The sequence below is a fragment of the Phalangium opilio genome, unplaced genomic scaffold (genome assembly GCF_054372755.1).
Source record: "Phalangium opilio isolate 3A_F unplaced genomic scaffold, DU_Popi_V2 ptg000344l_1, whole genome shotgun sequence".
Lineage (NCBI taxonomy): Eukaryota > Metazoa > Arthropoda > Arachnida > Opiliones > Phalangiidae > Phalangium > Phalangium opilio.
Genome location: NW_028324227.1, coordinates 2,505,528 through 2,528,105, shown reverse-complemented (window position 1 = coordinate 2,528,105; position 22,578 = coordinate 2,505,528).

Sequence of the window (22,578 nt, the reverse complement as noted above, 5' to 3'; positions counted from 1 at the left end):
TATGTTCCATAAGTAATGCTAGAGAATTACTGAAAACTACTTAGAAAACGACGCGAGAATTGACTACACTCGGTTTTGCAGTCCATCTTCCTATATAGTCAGTACTAAGCCTTTGACAGTGATTCACCAGGCGTCGCTTTACGAAAATCTATCTATGACAAGATCTCAGTAACCAGTGACAAACTTATGGAACATATCATATGAACTTATGCTGGTAGTTATGGCTTACCACATTCTGTTCATTCTTTATTATTTTATCTAACCCAAATTTTATCGTAATCGTTAGACAATTATCGAGACGCAATTTAAAATGACTGACAACACTTATTGATTGAAAAAAAAATCAAATCCTAAAATTTAATAAACTCTCAAAATTACTTTTTTTTTGTGACGTTTTGCTTTTTCTCGCGTCTTTTCTTTGATATTCCGCGACAGGTTAAATAGTGAGTGAAGTGGGTTAAGGCTGATTGCCTCTTTACTAATAGCGAAATTGGAGGTGGGAGATTTGCCCTAACCTTCGCTTTGTAGGTAATATGACTTTCTTCGTGTATTTTAAACGCGTGGGATGACGGTATAGACGTTCGTCGACGTTCGTTCGTTGGTCAAGGACTTAAACATCCAATTGGAAGAGGTATATAGGGATGCTGCTGTATTTTCTTTTTTCTAATAGCGCTGGTTTTCCCCTCTTTTCTCTTAAAAAAATCGTTTTCTTCCTACGTGGGGATTTAAAAGTAAAAAATACAAATGAAAAAGAAAAGAAAAAAAACTTAGGGGGAGACGTGTATACTAAAGGTTTTTTCTTTGAAACTTAGTATCTATGGAAGCTTAAATCTTTTGAGGATGTAGATGTTTATCCTTGAGAAGCTTTTTTAGCTCAGTAGTCATCCCTAGCACGACTCCATCATGTCGGAAATCTATCGTTGCATGGCTAAGGACGAAGACGATGAATAATTAATTTAAATTTGCTAATTTTTATGAATTAAGCGCACGATGGGGTATTAGAAAAGAGTGAGTGCCGCGCGTGAGATTCAGGAGTTAAAGGTGGGGTCGATGCGTTTTTAACACACATTTTTTACAAGTATACCCTCGAAATATGTAGGTTATTTTTCCGTAACGTGATTTTTTTTTATTATTATTTCGGATCTTTCTTGAGGGAGCCCCATTTCAAGGTATGAATGAGAAAAAGAGAGGATTTATCGAGATTTATGCGTATTTGTGTTCTCTCGATCCAAATCCTCTGTCCTCTTCACCGTGAGAAATTGAATCACTTGATATAAGATTTTGTTCGCTTCCAACGATGTTTTATTTGGGTGCGTTCGTTCGTTGTGTGTATTGTAACATGGGGGTTTTCTTTTTTTGAAAGTAGAGCATCGGGTTGTTGTTGCGGTTGAAATGTAAGCTGGCCGGGTTCCTGCAATAAATGGCGCGTGTACTCGGTTAGCTCCTTGGAAGAACTGAAATACTTATATTAACAGAGCTGCAATTGAAAATATTAAATTTAGTGAAGAGAATCTATGCCACTTCAGTTTAAGAGAAATTCAGTTAGGTTTCAAACGATACACGTTTTGAAATTTTTTCAAGGAGAAATTGATCTGACTCACACGCCTCTGAAAAAGTTAATGCAAAATATGTCGAACAAGAAAAATCTCTAATAAAATTAAAAAACACAAAATCAATTAAAATAATATAGTGCAAAACTTAAGAAACATTGTATACTGTTTACATATTGATTTAGACATACACCGTTATTTCAAAATTATAAATTTTTGGGTGGTTTTCCTTTTTGGGAAAAAAATCAAGGAAAAACAACACGAAATTCTGACAACAAAATAAGACAATCCGACAACCTGTCATTAAATATTAAAGCTACAAGAACGTTTTTCGAAGGTTTCACGCCTAAGGTGCGATATATATAGTAAAAGTAACGGTTTTGTGGGTTAATTAACTTCGTCAGCTGTTCGAATTAATGGTAGGTACCAAAGATGTCGATCTTAGATGACTCGGAATTAAAAATTAGAGGCACATCTCTTGCTGTAATAAAATATTAAGATACAGACTTCAAGACACATAGATGAATATTTTTAAGACTTTTTTTTTAAACAAAATCCGTGACAGGCTCGTGTTTACCTAATTTACAAGTCATCGACTAAAATTTTTAAAAATAAATCTCTCGTTAGTTTTTTGCGTCTAGATTTTCGGGGTTCAAAATGATATAGAGACTATGTTCGTATCCGTGGAATTCTTAAGTAAACGAAGTGCAATTCTTTCGAAAGCTAGAGCATGCTCTCGAGGTCGGACGATATTTTCTTGGTAGTCTAGGGATTGGGATTGGGATTTTTAAAAGCGGGAAAAAAGTCTAACCTTACGAACTCCGCTCTAGTTGGGGAAGAAGAAGAAGAAAAAAAAAGACTTATTCTCACTGGGATATAGAGAATTTCTTTTTCCACGTTTTCATCTGGGATTATAATAGTGGAGCTTTTTAAGAAGAAGAAAATTTTTTTCCCAACGTATAGATTATCACTTCTCCCATGCTTCTCAGTCTCAATTTTTTTTTCGGTGTGGTGGATAAAAAACGGGAGCGTAAGAAGCGAGGCAGAGGTGTCCAGCACTTTCTCTGATATTCCAATTTGCAAAGTGTTCTTCCTCTTCACCTTAACAGGTAGCCCAGCAGTCTCCTTTTTTTAACCTGTCCTATATTATCCAGTAATTTCATGAAAGGCCCTATAATAACCTATCTTTTTGACTTAGTCGTACAGTTTAGCATCAAATTTATCAAAATTTAGCTCTTTTTGGCCGGGCTCCCTGCTTTAATGAGCTTCACGGGCATAAGTCTACACCAAAGTCGTCGTTGGTATACTTATAAACATTTTAGGCTACCCTATTTTAGCTGATTTTCTACCCCATTTTTTTCCCAACCTTTTGTAGAGAAGTTTAAAGTATTTTGAAGTTTTCAGCAAGTTTCTGTGTCAATGAGAGAGTATCCGACCCTTCTCGAAAACCCCAGGGTGCGTGTGGGATAAGAGAAATTCTAGCAATACGAAAAAAGCGAGGGTTAGCTGCTATAGTATAGTAAAGGATGGGAAAACGTATACCGAGGGAGGGGAAAAAAGGAAAAAGGCGGCAGACAGGAAGTACGTGGGTCAAAAATATGCCATGATGGGGAAAGGATCGTTTCTCAGTCCGCTACGGATCAAATGGAATCGTAAAAGAGAGAGAGAGATGGAGATTTAACACGGGCAGGATACTCTTCTCCAGGCTGCTTATATACACTTTTACATTTACTGAAAAATTCTTATAAAGGATGGATGAAATATCATCACCGAACTTTATACCGAATTTGATTCACTTTATCAATTAAAACCTGGAAAATATGTTTATTTATTTTAAAATATACTTCTCTGATCATTTGGCTGAGAAGCCTAACGCGTAGTGTCCATTACGAAAACGTAATTGCTCGTATCTTCTTTAATATTGTAGATAGAAACATGGTTCCAATTTATATGTTCATTATTTTACACGCTCTTTCAATTAAAATGGGGAAAAGTATAGCTCGGTGTATACCTTTAACAAACCTTTAAAATCATGCAGTACAATAAAGCAAAGATACCTTACCGTTCGAAAAAGACCATTGAGATTTGAGACCCAAAATTTATGCGGAAAAAAAAAATAAAAAAATATTTCAAAGAAATATTTTTAAAATATTATTGATTTAGGATCGTCTAGATTTTTCTTGAGGATTCTGTTCTCTTTGTAATGGAAATGAAACGGAATAACGTTAATGTATTTTATCTTTTAAAATATAACAGTTGAATTACAACTCGTCGTCCAATGGTCATTTTTAAAATTCATAGCACGATTTCATTTCTTCTCCTTCAAAAAAAAGTCAACGTTAATCAGTTTTCTTGTACATTTTAATTCATTCACACCCAAACGTTTTTCCAATTTATTTTCAAGAATATTTTTATAATGGAAAATTTAAATATTGAAACTAAAAGGCAATGTACAGCAGCCTAACTAGTCCTTTTAAATCTCTCAATTTATTGCCTGCAAATAACGCGAACTTGATACGGTTACGTCTATGAAACAATGGATAAGCCCTTAGGCTTTCTAAACGCAAGGTCTTTATAAGGTTATCAAGATAAACCAACTGAAAGATATCGTTTTCATACAAACTGTGGGTTAAAATCGTGGGTATACAATATCGCCTATATATATTTTTTTAATTCGTACATTATAAATACCAAAATTAATTGGACCCTTAAACTTGATCCTTGAATAATACAGAAGTATATTTTATAAAGTAAAACACTTTCTTCATCTGTAGAGACCCATTATCCAACAGCTGAACAGTGTAGAAAGACATTATAACCAGCTGAACGATGTAGAAACACTTTATCCAACAGCTGAACAATGTAGAAACACTTTATCCAACAGATGAACAATGTAGAAACACTTTATTCAACATCTGAACAGTGTAGAAAGACATTATCAACATCTGAACAGTGTAGAAAGACATTATCTAACAGCTGAACAATGTTGAAACACATTATCCAACGGCTGAACAGTGTAGAAACCCATTATCCAACAGCTCTCTACAAGTAATGAAATGGTCTATTTCATGACGATTTAATCTATGGAAAGGGAAAGAAATTCAAGAACTATATTCCATAGTTTTATCAAATAAGTATACGTTTTATATCGAGTTATGAATTTCTGATAATACAGTAAGCTTTATCTGATATTATAGATTTTCTTTACCAAAAAAAAATTAAATAAAAAATGAAAAACATATATGGGAGGTAAAAACGTGGCAAAATTTATTTACCATTTTTGAGGAAAATAAAATTAGTGGAAAAATATATATTTTTTGTTAGTTTATAGCGTACACTGGTTTATATAAAGCGTATTTAAGCTAAACATGCCCTCCCCTTTTTAGATCGTAAATTTGGCGGCGGTGCGTGTCAGAACTTGTACAGTATAGAGGAACCAAAAAATTATCGAAATCGTGGGACGATAATATATACTATACTATACTGTAGTAGACTGGGGATAGTCTAGGAGGTAAAAGTTATAGGTCTGAGAGAGACAGACTTGTCTTTAGTATGTATTACGCGAGGTGGAAAAGAGGGCCAGCAGGGGCGTTGAGTCAAGGATGTAGGAACCAGGGGGACGCCGCCATCATTCCATGATAGTCAGTCGTCGTCGTCGCCCTATATTTTCCACTTTCTCCCGTAGCTCTATCTCACCCTAGGCTTCGTAGCTAGCAACTTCCTCCGAAATTGAAAGTATATCCCTGGAAATGAGGATACGCGACTGACTACCAGGAAGATATTCCTTTTCTATATAAGCAATTCATTTCATACCCTGAATTGACACCACGATATATGCTTAACTTTCCCTACTTTGGAACAGATCAGGGTAATTCTAGCAGGAAGAAGTTCATTATGGGATGTGAAGCAGCTCTCCTGACAGTGTGACGCGTTTGTCTTTGTTTATTTGGAGTTGGTAGCTTGCTTAACTAATTGTAATTGGGCGCCTGGAACGGTAGAAGAATTATCGTGTTCTTAATTACTAATTGTTACGTTTTAAATTCATATTTATTCCTGAAAAACGCAAAAATAAGAGTTCAAAAGAGTCAAGAAACCCATAAAATATCATAACAAATATGTCTTCCAGCCCCCGTTATTTGAAACTGATATAAACATTTTACAGCGGCTATATAGCAATGTTTAGACAATTTCCCGTGTAGTATAAAGACAAAGCAATTTTTGGAGACTACAAACTATTTGGGAAATATATACTAAATTTAAAAATTATGGGCGACTTCTACGTCATGAGAAAGAGATTTTTTTTTTCAACGAAAGTTTAGTTAGTAAGATGAGACAATTCAGATAGCTCCGTCAAAGTTTACATCAACTTATGGACCGTTATTACAGCTCACATATTAGACTACATTTGTCTCTGTTACAAACTCCCCCTGAAAACCCTCTGTCCCCTTGGGTTCACCGTCAATCCTCAGGGTTCCCTAGAGGGTGCCTTATCCAATCCCATATCCCCAGGACCTTCGGGAATTAAGAGGGGGCCTTATGCCTGCCCTTATTTAACACCACGGTGTAGTTTAGCCAAGCTGCAGAAGCGAGAATAAGCCTGGTTGGAGTACCCTATAGAGTGCCCTGGAGTGAGAAAAAGATGAAGAAAAATTAAAAAGTTCAATGTTCATATCGTTAGTGAGTTTTTAATATAGCGTGAAACACGGAATCGTCTTTTATTAGGATGTTTTTCGGACTTTTCTCATACAGGGAGAGAGTCAAAGGTGTTTCATTCTGTATACGATATTCTTTGGAAAAAAAATTAGGGCCTCAGAGTACTTAAGACGCGATGGTTGTTTTTTTCTTTCATTCGTGCCGATCGTATTGAATAATATTATACTTTTGTGGGGTCTCTTGGAGGATGGGTCCTCTTGAACCATTTCTTCTCAAAGAGGCGATGGAGGTGGTGGGAGTTATAATATTGGCTTTGTTTTTTAACATGAAGGCATATAAATTTTTATAAAGGGGCCTCGTATTTTGATGCGTTATTTTTAATAGCCTCGGGTTATGGCTTAGTCGTGGGATATATTATAATTTTTGATGAGGAACCTTGAAAAGGATCCATGCACTGCGAGCGTTTTGCCAACTTAAAATTTGCATTACCAGTGCTGTCACAAACTCGAAATACATTGAGTACCTGGAAAAGTTGGGGATTTTGAAAATGGGTGAAATTCCAGGGACTTTTAAAATGAGTATATTTTTCTCGGCTATTTGCTAAGCCTAATTATCAATTTCAGTTTCATTTCACCAATAAGTCATGATTTTTTAACCTATTTTGGAAAATAGAGCCATTTCAAAACCCAAAAACTCATCCTATATTTTTTTGTGTGAGGATTTAACAATGTTTAGTAATCTGATTCCAATTAAGGCTTTAAAAGCCAACATCCTGGTTGAAAAGTTGGCCGTTTTCTGCTGTTTATGACTGCAAACTCATTATTACCACGTGAGGCTGCAGCCTTTTGATTTAGACTAAAGCGTTAATCGTATCCGTTAACTCAACTCTGCCGCCTCCTTCCCGTTTTCTAATGAGCCCGATCTTTTCCAGCGCTACTTTCCTTAAGTCTTTTATTAGCGCACCCCGACAACGTCCTACGTGAATCTTGGCTAGCTCTCTCTCTCTCTCTCTGTTTCACATTTCTAGGCGGAAACACGCGAAGAGACAAGCGAGAGAAAAGAAACTGACACGCAACTGTCATTTTCTAGTGTGAACGTCCCAATGACATCGGACTTGTATTTGGTTCCATGGCATGCGCCACTCTCGGAAAGTGTTGGTGGTGGTGGAATTAACGTTGACGGTTCTATGTAGCCACTAAAAACCGAATATACTATTTGTTATATGCTGATTCTAAAGTTTTCTCTTTGGTATACACGCCTTGGTTCGGATCAAAAACTTCCTAGGTGTAGGCCTACGTCGGTTCCACGAGAAAATTAATGGATGAGGCACGTGTCACGAGTACGTTTTACTCTACGAACTTAATTGCGTTCAGTAAATGTTTCTTTAATGCGTTTCTAACCCTTCTCCGCATCTCGATTGAATGAAGTAGTTGAGCTTGCCTTTTTATCTGAGCCACTCTTTCTCTAAGTGGCGGCTTTCCAACATTTTGTTACATTGAATCGGATTTGGTGTTTATATACCAAAGCTATTTAAAAATCAATCTAAAGTTCATTAACTCTTTCAAACGTAAGAGAAAAATATCCTTTAGTCAAAGAGGTATTGAGTTATCGTAGGCTCTTAATGTAGAATCGTTTTCCACTCAATACATCAGCACTCAGAATTCTGTACATCAGATTAATAGATGATTCGTAAGATGCTTTTACTGTTTCGTAGTTTCGGAAGCTGCAAATCGTGTTTCCGGCTAACTAACTAAGGAAAGGTAATAATAATAATAATAATATTTATTTCGTAACCCAAAGCTACTGGCAACCACAGAGGTAGGACGTGTTGTTGACGTTGTTCAGCGAGGATAACCGATCACCTGTACTTTTACATAACCAATGCACAGAACGCCTCTGTGTGACGTCAACAAAAACATTAAAACCCTAGAAAAACAGGCAGTGAGGTGTCAAAACAATTTACGAATCATTTATTTATTCCATGTTCAGAACTCTGAACTACTCTGATGGAGGATTGTGTCATACCTTTAGCCTAATATTTAGTATAATTTTAAATATTTTAGAAACGCATTTAAATATGATCTTGGAGTCCTCACCATAGCCTCCATAGGAAAAAAATAGATGTTTTATTTCCGCCACTCAACTTTTAAGACTTACTCCATGCCTGCCTGTCCTGGAATCCCAGCTTTGTTTTTATTCGGTAAAGAACTCGACTGATGTTAGAGTGTAGGGCCCCTTACTTCCGGGTGGGATGGCGATATTTAGGCCATCAAGAGCTGCTTCATGGGCGCCGGCTGCTTGAAGTCTATTTAAGCAAAAAACTGAACGATAATGCGAACTTGACGTAATTTTCGATTTCCTCGGTAGACCATAATTTCAACCTAGACTAGAAAGTCTACCAGAATCAATACTCAGATTCATCACTTTCAAAGTCAGAAGTCTTATACGCAGCGTTGCTCGCTATCTTTGGCGTAATTCGCATTAAAAAGAAAAAAAAACAGCGTACAACTTTTAGTGTCAAAGAACAGCGTCCAAACAAGAGTTCTGTTCAACTTCAATCTCTCTTTTCGTTGCTCCTCTGCAGTCTGAAAGGATGGGAGGGATGATGGGTGGCCACGAAATATGGACTATAGAGGAGGATGCGAAGAAAGATAAGATAGACTTCGTCTTTGTGTATAAGGAACAAGAAATCCATAATTAGAGGTGTAAGAACAAAGGTATCAATCCAACCATATGGCAAGAAATTATAGGAAGTATCAGCGGTATGTCAATTCTTTGGTGATAACTTCACTTGCTAACATCCTCTCAACAGTTCAGATACTCACGTAATTACAGGGTTGCCACTGGTCAGGGAATTTCAAAATGGGCCAAGAAGATCAGGGAATTTTAAGAATTTCAACAATATCGGGGAATTTGGTTAAATTGGCTAAAATATATACAGTACAACCAATCAGCGGGGTGACGTTTAATTTTCTAATTATATTTAAAACAATGACAATAAAGAAATGTTAGGGTCATGGATAAGAAAAGGTTTATATTAATTTATAAACTTCGGGTAAAATATGTTGGTGAGTTGGTTGGTCTAGAAAAATCGGGATGGTTTTACGCGTATACGTATATAGCAAGTACTAGTCAAGATGGTCTCGCCATACGGACCATCTTTACTAGCGCCCTAACCCCTATGTCCTCGTTCCCGTTTTGTATAAGTAGTCTTGGAGTAGACTTCTTTTTATTCTAAGAGCACGGGGTCCCGCCCATAACATATTTTCCAACTTTTTTTTCTTCTTTTACGTTCAGTTCTCTTCCTCGAAATATTTTTCACATTTTCTTCTGTCTAGTATGGCATAGTCCTAGTAGGGGCATTTTTTTCTTCTTTAAAAAATCACACGTGTTTCCATATATATATATTTTTTAAAAAGCCATTCTCCTCCCTTTAATAGCGGGTAAGGTCTGCACCATTTGGCAGGGAAGCGAACGGCCGAATTTAGCGGGAAAACTTAAAGGATGTCTTCGCAAACTGGGAATGTCATTCAACCATTATAGTCTCGTTTCGCTATGATGTTTTTAGAGCGCCATAGCCCAGGCTCGCCCGCCGCGAATTTCGCCTCGTAAAGTGAGGAAAAAACGCGTTCTAGGTCGTTTGAACTTTCAACTCGCGCGTACGTCCCACCAGTTTTTTCTTCCAGAGTGGCTGGCTGTACGTGGTGCTTGGCGTAGGGGTCCATTATATATACGCGATTTTATTTTAGACCCTGTAAACCCCTAGAAAGTATAGAAACGGTTTGCGTTTTACTAAAATAAGGAGCGGAACGTTTAGGCAGCGGAAACTAGATTCGAATGGAGGCAGCAGACATATGCTTGGATGTCTTCATAATAAGGGGACATGGCCTTTCTTACTTATCTTACTACAGTTGAAATTCGAAGCCCCACAGCTGGCCGGTCCTTCCGTTTTACTTTTCTCTTAATTCCTGTGTTTGCTATTCCAGAAAATCACTAGAAAAAGTCTTAAATCAACCAGGGTTATTTATGTCCGTCAATAAACGCCCATGCACTCCTCACGTAATTTATTTAAAAACAATGAAGTTTAGCATCTCAAAGAGAACGGAACTGAATTGAACTCTTTGAAACCTTCAAAATTAACTGATTAATGGCAGCTGACTCGTCAAATTGGCGCCTGAAAGTCGTTTCTTCGTTGGAAAAACTGTCAATATCCCACCCATGTTTACAAACTGCGAAAACTCAAAGTTCTCCGAAAAAATTAAGGAACGACTTTTAAAAAACATTTGAGATTTTTGTAAGATAATTAAGAGTCAAAAACAGGGTGTTTTTCGTATTAATTAATACCCTATATACTAGATGTCTTTTTCTTTTCCTGAGGAGAAAAAAATGCTTAAAAGAAGAAAATTCCCACACCCGTCACCGCTAATTAGCGTGTAAGACACTGTAAGCTACCCCGCGATTCCTCCTCGTCAACATAAAACCGAAATCCAAAATCGTCCCACGTAATTCGCCGCTCTCCTCAGCTTGGTAAAAAGAGGGTGGTGCTGACGAGAAAAGGGCACGGAAGAAAACCCTCCCGAAACGACAAATTAATAATCATTTCCAATATAAATAAGAGACCTTGGGGATTAAAGCATAGGCCCCCAAAAATGTCGAGGGCCCCTTAATAGTCGCGACGTGATGGTGCTTGCATGCGTGGAAGCCGGGAAAGGTCGCGGCATTTTGATGGCTGGATCCCCCTTAGTCTATACTCGTCCACTTTCTATACGGATGAAAACGGGCCTATAGCAACAATATGTTTACATCCTTTAATGGCAAAACGCGAGGGAATCTAGCAACCCAATGTTTTTCACCGGTAAACCTTACCGTAGTGAAAGGCTGAAAACAGTATAGGTACAATAACATGGGTCCTGCCTTTGATAACGGTCGATTCACGGTTTGAAAATAGTTTCAAGTACAGGGAAGAGCCACCACCGTAATTGCTACGAGTGGCGTAGACTGAAGAGACCCCCGTTTGGTTAGGAATAGTCTAAGCTCCTTGGAAGAAGGGAAATTAAGTAAAGTCCATTTCATCCCTTTTTTGCAATATAAGATTAAGGGTAATCTGGCCATGATAGCCAGTCCTTTATATGAAGATAAACAAAAGTTTCGTTATTTTTACCATTTTCTCGAGTTTTTCACGTTTTAAAGTACCCTGCGAATCTCATAGTTGCTTCAGCAACTCTCTGGTGCACGTTGTAGGCAGATCAGCTATCCTTTATGGGTAGGGTAACCTAAGGTCTAAAAAGGTAGGCCGGCTACCATCACGGGACAAAACGTATCATCTTTACATGAATATATTTGAAAAACGTCAAGGGTTGTACAATATAAACGCAATGGTCTGTGTCTGTGTCGCAAAGTATTTCAAATTCCAGCATGATCACATCCTCACTGTGCCAATTACATCCATTTTACCTCAAGTTACGTCTGGGTCCTTGGAAAAGTTTCTGTGAGTCGTGATCTCTTTATACGTGGTTAAGACGTACATTGCGCTCTAGGGTTGGGATGGACACGATCTTGATGTCTTCTGGTCGGGCTGTACTCGAAGTATACTGGCAATGAGCGTGGTTGTTTAGTGAGGCCCCAGGGGCAGAGCTTCGTAGGTCCTGTATACAGAAGAATCTTTCTAGACAGGCTCACTCTCTAGAAGTTAGTCTTGACGCTTGTTCGTTGGTTCGTTCGTCCTTCGTGCACCTGGTGGTAAACATTAGAAGCTTTCTTCGAGATTCTTTTATAGCGGGAATATTGTGGAGAAGGCCCCCTCCATCTTCTTCCTTCCTTCCTTCTTTGGGCATACTGTTTTCTTCTTTACGGTTGGAAGCTCTGATAGAGTTCGCGACAGGTACTCTCGCTGGCGAAAAAAAAGATTCTCTTTTTTATAGCAGCTTTAGATCTTATACTATAACCGAAAGGAGAAGAAGAAAGAAAGAAAAAATGAAACATTCCTTTTTGGCTACCACCGGCCCCTTCAATCGAATAATAAAAGATTCATTGGCGCTTGACACATGCCAAGAATGCTTCGTTGGATTAGGTTTTTATGATAGATGAAACGGAACTTTAGCCCGATTCGAAGCGCGGATAAGGACGCGCCGAGAGGATTAGATTCCACTCTCGCTAAATTAGACGGTGAGAGAATAGACGGTGGGGGAATGGGGGAAGGAAGGTGGACGCGCGACGAGACAATTTTCATCATAGATAGTCTGCGTAGATAGTAGTCGTGTCCATGGGAAGAATCATAAGCTCATAAGATATGATGGCCATAAGTTTGTCACTGGTTACAAACTGGAGCTTGTCATGAAGTGACGTAGGTCATAGATTCGAGGTAAAGCGACATCCGCCTGGTGAGGCGCTGTCAAAGGCTCAGTAATGCAGACTAAATACGAAGATGGAAGTCCAGCAAAATTAACCTGCTCTCAGTAAGTCTCTAGCATTACGAAGTATAGGTAGTGACATACTTATGGAACATATCTTATAAACTTATGGTAGAATGCAGATTGAAAACAATTTAATAAGCACACGTTCTGACTGTAGAAGTTCAAGGTTATCGTGCTGGTCCGGCAAAACATGATTTAATAATGGATTAGATTTTCGGAGCGAGAAACTAACATAATATGATTTCAGTCTTTTTTATGGGGTATCTGAGTAAACGTGAATATACTGACCAAGTCTTAGTAATAGTCTCTCGTTACATCACATCCCTACTACCTCCGGTTTGGGAGACCATATTGGTGGTCGTCATCTCAGGCCATACAATTTATAGACTACCAACATTGACGTCACGTCCCCGTAGCTACTCCCTTCTCAGTACCACTCTAATGTCGTGTATCACCCAATATTTTCCATCAGATTGTGTACAATAATTCTATATTTGTTCAATGTCTGATCACACGCGGGGCATGTTTAGTTATTAAATCGATCAAAATAAGATGTTTGAACATGGCGTGTTCTATGATTGTAAACATTTCTGGGAACGGAAACACCTGCAACTCTCGGAATTTAACAACATCACGTTGCATTTACGTCTGACTCGGTCTGACCCTTAGTTCTTGGGCCTCTTCGGAAAAAATGGGAAAAATTTATTTCGATTCTATATAGGGAGGGTTTTTTTTATACTTTCATCGGTTGCTTAATTTTAGTATAGGGACTCGTGAAAGAATGTTTACAAAATTAACCAATTTTCGCTTTAAAAATAATTTTGATGGAATAATAAGTTTTCCGAGTATTAATGGGACGGAGAGAAAAGGTCGAAGGGGGCTCCGAACTCGATGCTGCTGCGTGGAAGAGCTCGAACTAGAAAGGTTAGCGTGACGCGCGGATAAGCAGCTGATGCCCATCGGATCCGATATCACGAAGTCGAGACGACAGGTGAAATAGACGCACCGCCCTTCACTCTCACTCTCAAAAAGGTACAACTTATAATCGCAGACTCGGTCTAGCAGTTGTTTGCTGCTTGCCCCGAGGAATGCCGATAAAGACCTTTCCCCATCACCGGATAAAAATTCCCTCTACTTGATCCCATCCCCTTGGACCCCTCCGCCGTCTCTTAATTCCGTCACTTTCTCCTCCTGATAAAATAAAATAAAAAAAATCCCTCGATAGAAATCGGCCAATTGAATAAAATCTGACTTTTTACGGTATACCTATGGCTTGGTATTGGGAAAAGCGTTTTATTTTTCAATCATGATCTTTTAGTAGAGTCTCGATTGGTGCCTCTTCTCTTGGACGTTACGTCATTCATGGCCTATTTGCGGATGGTTTAAACGTTTATTTAAAATGAATGCTTATAGTTATATCATAAGTTCGTAAGATATGTTGGGCATAAGTTTGTCACTGGTTACAAACTGGAGCTTGTCATGAAGTGACGTAGGTAAAGCGATTCCTGGCGAGGCGCTGTCAAAGGCTTAGTACAGACTAATTAGGAAGATGGACTTCATAACCCAGTGTAGTCCGACTCAATTCTCGTGTCGTTCTCGAACTATAGCTCTCATTATAGATCTCTAGCATTACTAAGTATAGGTAGTGTCATACTTATGGAACATGTCTTATAAACTTATGTTTATATTGACGCGTAACTTGTTTGGAAGGAACTCGTTTGAGAAACATCGCGTCTTCCTTAACTGACATTAAAATAAAAGTGAGTTTATCAAAATAATGAGGTTAAAAACTTACATGACCTTTAAATTACAAATTATCTTAAATATCTATTGCACGTTTCGACTTTGCATAAATTACCTATATAAAATAAAAAAAACCAAAATTGATAGTAACCGATGAAAGTTCGCCGTATCACGAACTCTTGATGCGTCAATGTTTATATTTTAAACGTGTTGAAAAGGTTCTTGAAAAAAAAGGAAAAACCAACACATAAAAGATGAGAAATTTATAAAATTACGTACCAGACCAAACCAGACTCGGTCGACGATATGGGCGTTGCGTTTATATTATATAAGGTTGAGAAAAAAATTCCAGCTCAAGGCTATTGGACTTGGTCGATGATGGAATCGTCCACCACCTTTTTGCCCTAATAAAAAAAATGAAGAAATCAAATTAATCAAACATGCCAATAACCATCGGTTGCCCCCTCATTCCGATTCCATATTTTCCCTCATTTTCCTTATTGAAATAATTTTGACGCTGAACGCCCATAAACCGATAGATATTCTGACCAAAAACTCATGACGTTTAAGACTTAGCTACGACGAACGAATCATACCATGGTGGAACCCACAATAAAGAACACCGCGTCTGAAGGGAGAAGTAGAAAAGGAGCGGAATTGTACGCGCTTTTTGGGGCTAACAACCGTATTTCTTAAACTACCACAACTAGAGAAAGGGAAAATGTTGTAAAACTTGGTTATGGCTTATCACGTGGCATCAGAGTTCCCGCAAACTCGCACTACGAAGTGCTCTCTCGTGAGAGTCTTCATAAGTAAAAAACAGCGTCCGTTGTTGTAGTTGCGCAGCCAGTACAATACTCTTTTGAAAATAGTATATTTTGGGTTGGAAAGAGGGCGCAAGACAAGAAAGGACCAATTTAACCCCCTTTCTCTCATTGTAAGCCTCTTCGATGTAAAAAAGGGGTACGCAACCCTCAGTATTAAGACCTAGAAGGGGGCTGACCCATAGCCGCCTCTGCACAATCTCTGGTCCGAAAACGCCTAAAGCGCAGGCGCCAAAAAGCGAGATGGAAGGCAAAGTTTTACCCCCGTGTCTTTCCCTCTTAGTTACATCGAAGAGGCTTATACGACTCCCTTTCTTCGGCTCCCTGATATGACGCTCGCTCCATTTAGCCATTCGTCGAGGCGCAATCCCTCTACGATATCATTCATCCACGACATAACTTGTATTTTAATAACTTGGACGTCAGCGTCGGTCTCGCGTGCCGGATGCGGAATTCTGGGGGGTAGACGCTTTTGAATAATATCGGGGCGAAGTGATGGGAGGAGAACTTTCTAAAACATCACGATAGATTCTCGTCAAAAACAGCTGTCACGAGGAGAAACTTCTAGTCCTGACTTCAGGATGGGCAGCGTCGTAAAACCCATCCTCCGCATTTATCCAAAGACCCTTCAAGGGACACGCTGCCAATATACTTTTAGCCCTCCCTCCCTTCTTATACCTTATAGATATCACTCGAATATCGTAAGTTATATCATTAAGGAGAAATTTATCACCGCTTAGCTCATTCTCCTTGCACCCCAAGAGTCGGAGCTATAGACGTTTCGAACTCAAGTCCCGGAGCGATCGCACGGATGATTCCGTCCGTATAGATCGCTTCTTTCTCACTCCTTCTTTCCGACAAGGAAACGTCTCTGCTATACCATGAAGCCTAAACTATCATCAGAAGGCCATAAGTTTAAATTAAATTAAATTAACAGTTCTAGGGAATTGAACTCTCTTTGATGAGTTTTCTGATAATTTCTGGCATCATTCCGCAGTCATTTGTGTTTTGAATTGTACAGACGAAAGTGGAACGGTTCTCTCCCAATGCTTCTTTAGTATTTTAGGCCAGAAACGAAGATCCAGGAGTACTCTTTCACGATTCTTAGTACGAAAGTGTCTTCCACTCCTCTTGCGATATTTCTCATCGATAGATGTACTCCGATGGAGAGTGGATTCCAGTGTATTGCATAGTCAACATGGAATGAGTTGGGTGTAGTTTGATTCTCTAGGGTATAAGGGAGTTATCGATTCCGGCCAACAGGATGCCACCGCGTGATGTTGTCACTTTCCGCGTGGCGAGTCGAGTCTTGTTTGGTTCGGAGGAGGATGCTTTTCGGACTCGAGCTTTTCCAGAACTTATACTATATCTCTGGCACTTGTACTCCCTCGTTGGGTGTGTCCGCAAACCCCCGGGCTATCTTAATGATGACATTTTGACGGGGAGACCAAACGTCGTTTCCATTATTAGATGAAAAACCGATGAAAGGTCGAATTAGGAGGTCCTCCGCGCTCTTCTAGACCGGATTGTCGCGTACCTCTTGTATCCCGAATGCCACTCTTACGCCTCTAGATTCATTCCCGAAATTCTGACAAGTTTGACTGCTTAAATGGCCTCCCCGCAATTGCTACTAATCGCGAGAAGAGTCCTTATCGACCAATTTCGATTTGGTCTACTGGGAATAAAATAGGCCAAACGCCTCTAGAAGTGTTCCAACCCTAAAGCACCGCCGTAGAGATAGCGAGTCGACTTCCAGGGGATAAGATAGAAGGGTAAAATTTTGGAACGAGAGAGATAGAGAGAATTACAAGAGTTGGTCTTAGGGAATATAGCTAAGCCTTTGCCAGTCAAATATTCTCAATAATAATTTGTATTGATGTTTACCGGATTAACGTACAGTATGTATGTACATCTTAAGGAATAATTTAAAATATTTTTTATTAATCAATTTAAACACCTACGTCTTTAACTTTTGATTAATTGGTGGAGGGATGAAATATGGTTTGTTTTGTTAGCCGGGGGTCATTTGTAACATTTTGTAAGAGGGGGAAAGAATGAGTAGCGTATACATACAGGCGGCTTCTGCATTATTAATAGACGTAGATAGGGCGAATGGCACGTTCTAGCTGACATTGTAATAGAAATCTATAGGCGCGATCGAAGCAGGAATATAACTAAGGTATATGTAAATCTCCCTTCGAACTGAAAGTTTATTGACTGCACTCCCCGTAGAGTATCGTCTATTGATATAAAAAAAATTATATCCTATTGAATTGACCAATTTGTTTTAGCTTGTAATAACACTGGTTTAAAGATAGATTTAAAAAGATGCTATACATAGTTTTCTGACTTGGAATATTGATACCATTTACACCAGGAGACCAAGCTTCTTGGTATACTTCACTTTGTCCGTCAAGTAGTCGCGTCTCCTGGTGGAGTAAATAGAATCAATCCTCCTAGTCTGAAAACTATGTTTAAAAAGTATCAGCTGGGATAAATTACAATCGTTAATTTCTTTTTATAAAATTAAGAAAAGAAATGGTTTAAAAAATACCTTTAATGAATTAAAAGTAAAAATTTACCATTCTTTAGATTCTTCAATACACTGTTATTAATTTTATTCATTCAGTGAAGGAATTGGAAGCTTAATTAGGGTTTTTTATTATCTGGTAATAAATTTAATGGCAGACTTATAATATCCCAATTAAGGATGATAGCTGAGTCCCAATAATTAGCTTCTCTATAATAAGGCAATTAGATACAACTATACCCAAACTTAAGCTTATATACGTTGGAAATAATTACTTTTGTTAGGTACAAGGCTATAACATTAAAAATATAAAATAATAATCCTTTTCATACACGACTCGAACACACCTATTAGACCATAAAATCAGTATAATTGGGCACGATGTTAAAAAGAAAAATTCCCTTAAAGGTGGTTCGAAACAAGCTGATTACTCTAGACTCTAGCTAGGCTTCACCGAGGGCTTCACATAAGCGATATCCACTACTACCGTTAGTGATTTTAATACCTTGTATGTTAGAGATCAAAAAGATTATTATAAACAGAACTAAAACATCAGGGGACATGTGAATTATATATTTCTCTATAACCGGTTTCTTCTCTTAATTCAGTTTGAATTAAAAGATTCCCATATTAAGATAGATAAAAACCTTGTACTACACTGAGGTTGATTCAACTCGATCCGAGAGAGCAGCTAGGCGAATTGCCAATAACAAAACGCAGTAATTGATCCACAGACTCGTGATATCGGTGACTTGACGTCTTTCACGCTCCCTCTATCCGATGTAAATCGCCCAATTTTACGCCGCCAACGTATTATTTTTTATACAAACTTATCCCTTTACTTAACAAATTATCGATTCACGATTTATTTTTAATTTCATTCAGGCGTCTTAATTTTTTCCCCTTACACTTTGTTTCTTCGTATTTTTGACCGAGTTGTAGAAAAATACTTCTTACGCCATATCTGACATAGTTTTTGACGAAATACTTTGAAATTTTCAATATAGATAAAGTAGAAAATGCAAATCAGTTCTCTCTCTCTCTCTCCCTCTCTCTCTCTCTTTGCGTCAATCAGTGTGCAAGAATTCTTTGACGTTTCTTGGAGTATAGCTCACTCAAACCGTATTTTGCTCGCATGTGCTTTATAGGAAAATTTCGTCTACTATTTTTATTCTAACACTAATAATATTTTTAATATTAAATTTTCATTCATGGATCTAATTGATCGGTATATTCGAAAATAAAGTGGGTTATAATAAGGTAATTATGTTATGAAATACGTCATGCGGTTTAAGAATCACAAAGTGTGTGATTATGCGTTTTGAATCTTCATTATCTACATTTAAAACTAAAATGAATGAATGAATGAATACTTCTTTAATACATCTGGAGTTCAATACTTCATTAAGTTGTCGTTTAGAACTAAAAAATATTCAAAAGAGATGAAAAAAAAAATAATAACCAGATTGACGTAGAATTTGACGTCTAGTAAATAGCAAATTAGCAACTGGGAAAGTTATTAAAAGTGGGAGTATCTGAGGGGAAGTTGGTATAAACGGAAGGAACAGACAAATCAGCTGCTGCACGATTGTTCTCAACGTATGTCTGCCTGAAGCTAAAGGTTGAAAATATAGATTAACCCCTTTTTAATCATTACTACGTCCATCCAAATTTAGCCTGAAAGCTGAATCCTCACAAAGAGTATCAAACGCGACAGAACAGATGACATTTTTAATTTAGTTTATAGGCCCATCAAATTCCAAATATTCAGGCACCCTAAATAGAGCTTGAGGCATGCATCAGGCGGGCGGGAACCCGTCCCTTCATTGACACTGAGTATGCAACCAACGTTTTACGCGGGAAAAATCTAGATCCTTTTTATAAGCATTGAATTCTTTCTCTTCTATTCAATTCCATAATGTCCCTTAGTTATGGGGGAGAGAGAGATACTGGCGTTGAAATAGGCCTAAGTCTGTCTATTCGACAACGGCACCCGGGCCATGAAAATCCTGAATGGTCGGTTTTGACGCGGCGCGAGTCATTGACGCGCGTCGTTGACTCGTCGTCGTCGTCGGTTGGTAGGCCTAACCGGTACCCCATGCAGCATGCAGGAAGAAAAACCGTTTTTATTTTTCCCACCCCCGAAATTGACGTTGTCCTTTCCGGAAGGCTTTGGCGCGACCATAAGGGATCGTTTTTGTGTGCCACCTGCCCTTTTTTCGAGATCCCTTCCTACTTCATGGTACCCCGCGATATAGGGCGAATAGGCTTAAAACCTTTTTGAATGGAACGCGGACCCACGCTTTTTAACCACCCCCCCCCCAGTTAAATATCCTCCCAGCTTCAACGGACCACTTCCTCACCCGCTGTTTAAATATCAAAAATTTGCCCTATAAATATGTATAGTGTAGGCCTATAGGGGAAGAGAGAGTATCGTGCTAGCCATTATACGCCTCGTATAATGTAGCCCTATAGACCTAATAATGCCTCATTTGAATATTAGGAAACCCTCTCTCTCTCTCACTCAATCTCTGTATCTTTCGTCAAAACCCTAACTACCAAATATGAATGGGGTGGTTGGTGGTGGCGATATTTTGGCCTTCCGGTATTAGTCTATATTACGAATCCTATTTAGGGTTAAGTTAAAAATAAGCAGTTTATTTTCCCGGACCCTTGTTGGACATTAGTAATAAAGTTTGTGTTTTTGAGTGACTGTTTGAGTTTATAGTGTGTGTATATCCATGAAATATACTAGCGAAAGACCCGAGAACGTGTGAATTATATGGAACGCCGTTTCGGCCAAAATTATAGCGGGTTGTGGCCTACATGGCAGGTTGTAGTCTACATGGCGGGTTGTGGTCTAGATGGTAGGTTGTGGTCTAGATGGACTTAGAAATTTTTCTCTCTACCGAAATTTTGGTTCTTCACTGAGACTTAAGAAGCGTTCCACAGCCCCAGTTATTATATTTTCCGATGTATATGAATTGAATACTCTTACTTTAAATAACATATTTGGAAATTTGTGACATTTCTTTATTCAAATTTTAATGGTCAAAATCTAAATGAATTTTCTGTATAATTTAAAGTAATGACTTCACGCCGAGGGGTCGGACAAATGGCGTTTTTGTATGCTGGATTTTGAATATATGATTTTGATATTTTAACGCTATTCTTTTGGAGGGAATTTTAGATTTCACTGTTAATTTTTTCATGGAAAATATTTAGGGATTTTGGGTTTTCGACAAAAATGTATGAGATTTTGAAAAGTGTCCAACCCCCTCCGCTTGACGCGGTAATATTGCATACAAAACCAGTTTATCAAGCATAATTAATGATTTCATACATTTATTTATTGATTTATTGAAACTGAAAAAAAAATCCTACAATGAACGCCGCTTCAGTCTGAAGTATAACATTTTTCAAAGAGAAAAAACTAAGTCCATCTAGACCACAACCCGTCATCTAGACCACAACCCGCCATCTAGTCCACAACCCGCCATCTAGACCACAACCCGCCATCTAGACCACAACCCGCCATCTAGACCACAACCCGTCATCTAGACCACAACCCGTCATCTAGACCACAACCCGTCATCTAGACCACAACCCGTCATCTAGACCACAACCCGTCATCTAGACCACAACCCGCCATCTAGACCACAACCCGCCATCTAGAACACAACCCGCCATCTAGACCACAACCCGCCATCTAGACCACAACCCGCCATCTAGACCACAACCCGTCATCTAGACCACAACCCGCCATCTAGACCACAACCCGCCACCTAGACCACAACCCGCCATCTAGACCACAACCCGTCATCTAGACCACAACCCGCCATCTAGACCACAACCCGTCATCTAGACCACAACCCGTCATCTAGACCACAACCCGTCATCTAGACCACAACCCGTCATCTAGACCACAACCCGTCATCTAGACCATAACCCGTCATCTAGACCATAACCCGCCATCTAGACCACAACCCGTCATAAACATAAGTCTATAATATTCGTATAGGTCTGTTAGATTCGCTTATGTCTCTAAGACTCCCATAAGCCTGTAACATTCGCATAAAAGGTGCAACAATTCTCTACTTAATTAGAACATAGATTAGATTTTCTTCATTTTGCTCTTTGAAGTCTAGTGTTCCAATTTTTTTCGAATCAATATTATCTCTGAATGCCATTAGGCTAAAGATTATTGGTTAGCCGACTATAGTCCAAGGCTCATCCATAAGGGTCCACGGTGAAAGGGCCCTATAATTATGGTTATTGTTTATCCCAGTCTTATAACGTCTAAAGACGGCTAAAATGATTATTCAATCCGTAATCGGTGTGCAGGGATTATGAGAGTGATAAACCCCACGTGAATTACTGATCCCGATTTGGCTAGTGTCATGGCTGAGGAGCACAAGATAGACTAAACTAGACGACCCAAGGGCTCGTAATAGTAGACACATAGTACCGTACTTAACAGTAGTAGAGAAAATTTTAGTGAATAGCCCCTCTATACCCTACCCTAATGAGTGAATAGCCCTTCTATACCCTACCCTAATGAGTGGATAACCTCTATATACCTTACCCTAATGAGTGAATAGCCCTTCTATATCCTACCTTATGAGTGAATAGCCCCTCTATACCCTACCCTAATGAGTGGATAATCCCTCTATACCTTACCCTAATGAGTGAACAGCGCTATCTTTTACAATGCTTAAATCATTTACAGTGCATTAAATCAGAGTGAATAGCCCCTCGATGCCCTACCCTAAACAGTGATAAAATTATTACTCGTTTAAATTTACTTACGCTGTAATTGTAATATCGAAGAACAGATAGTTTTAGTGATAATCCCCTCGATGAGT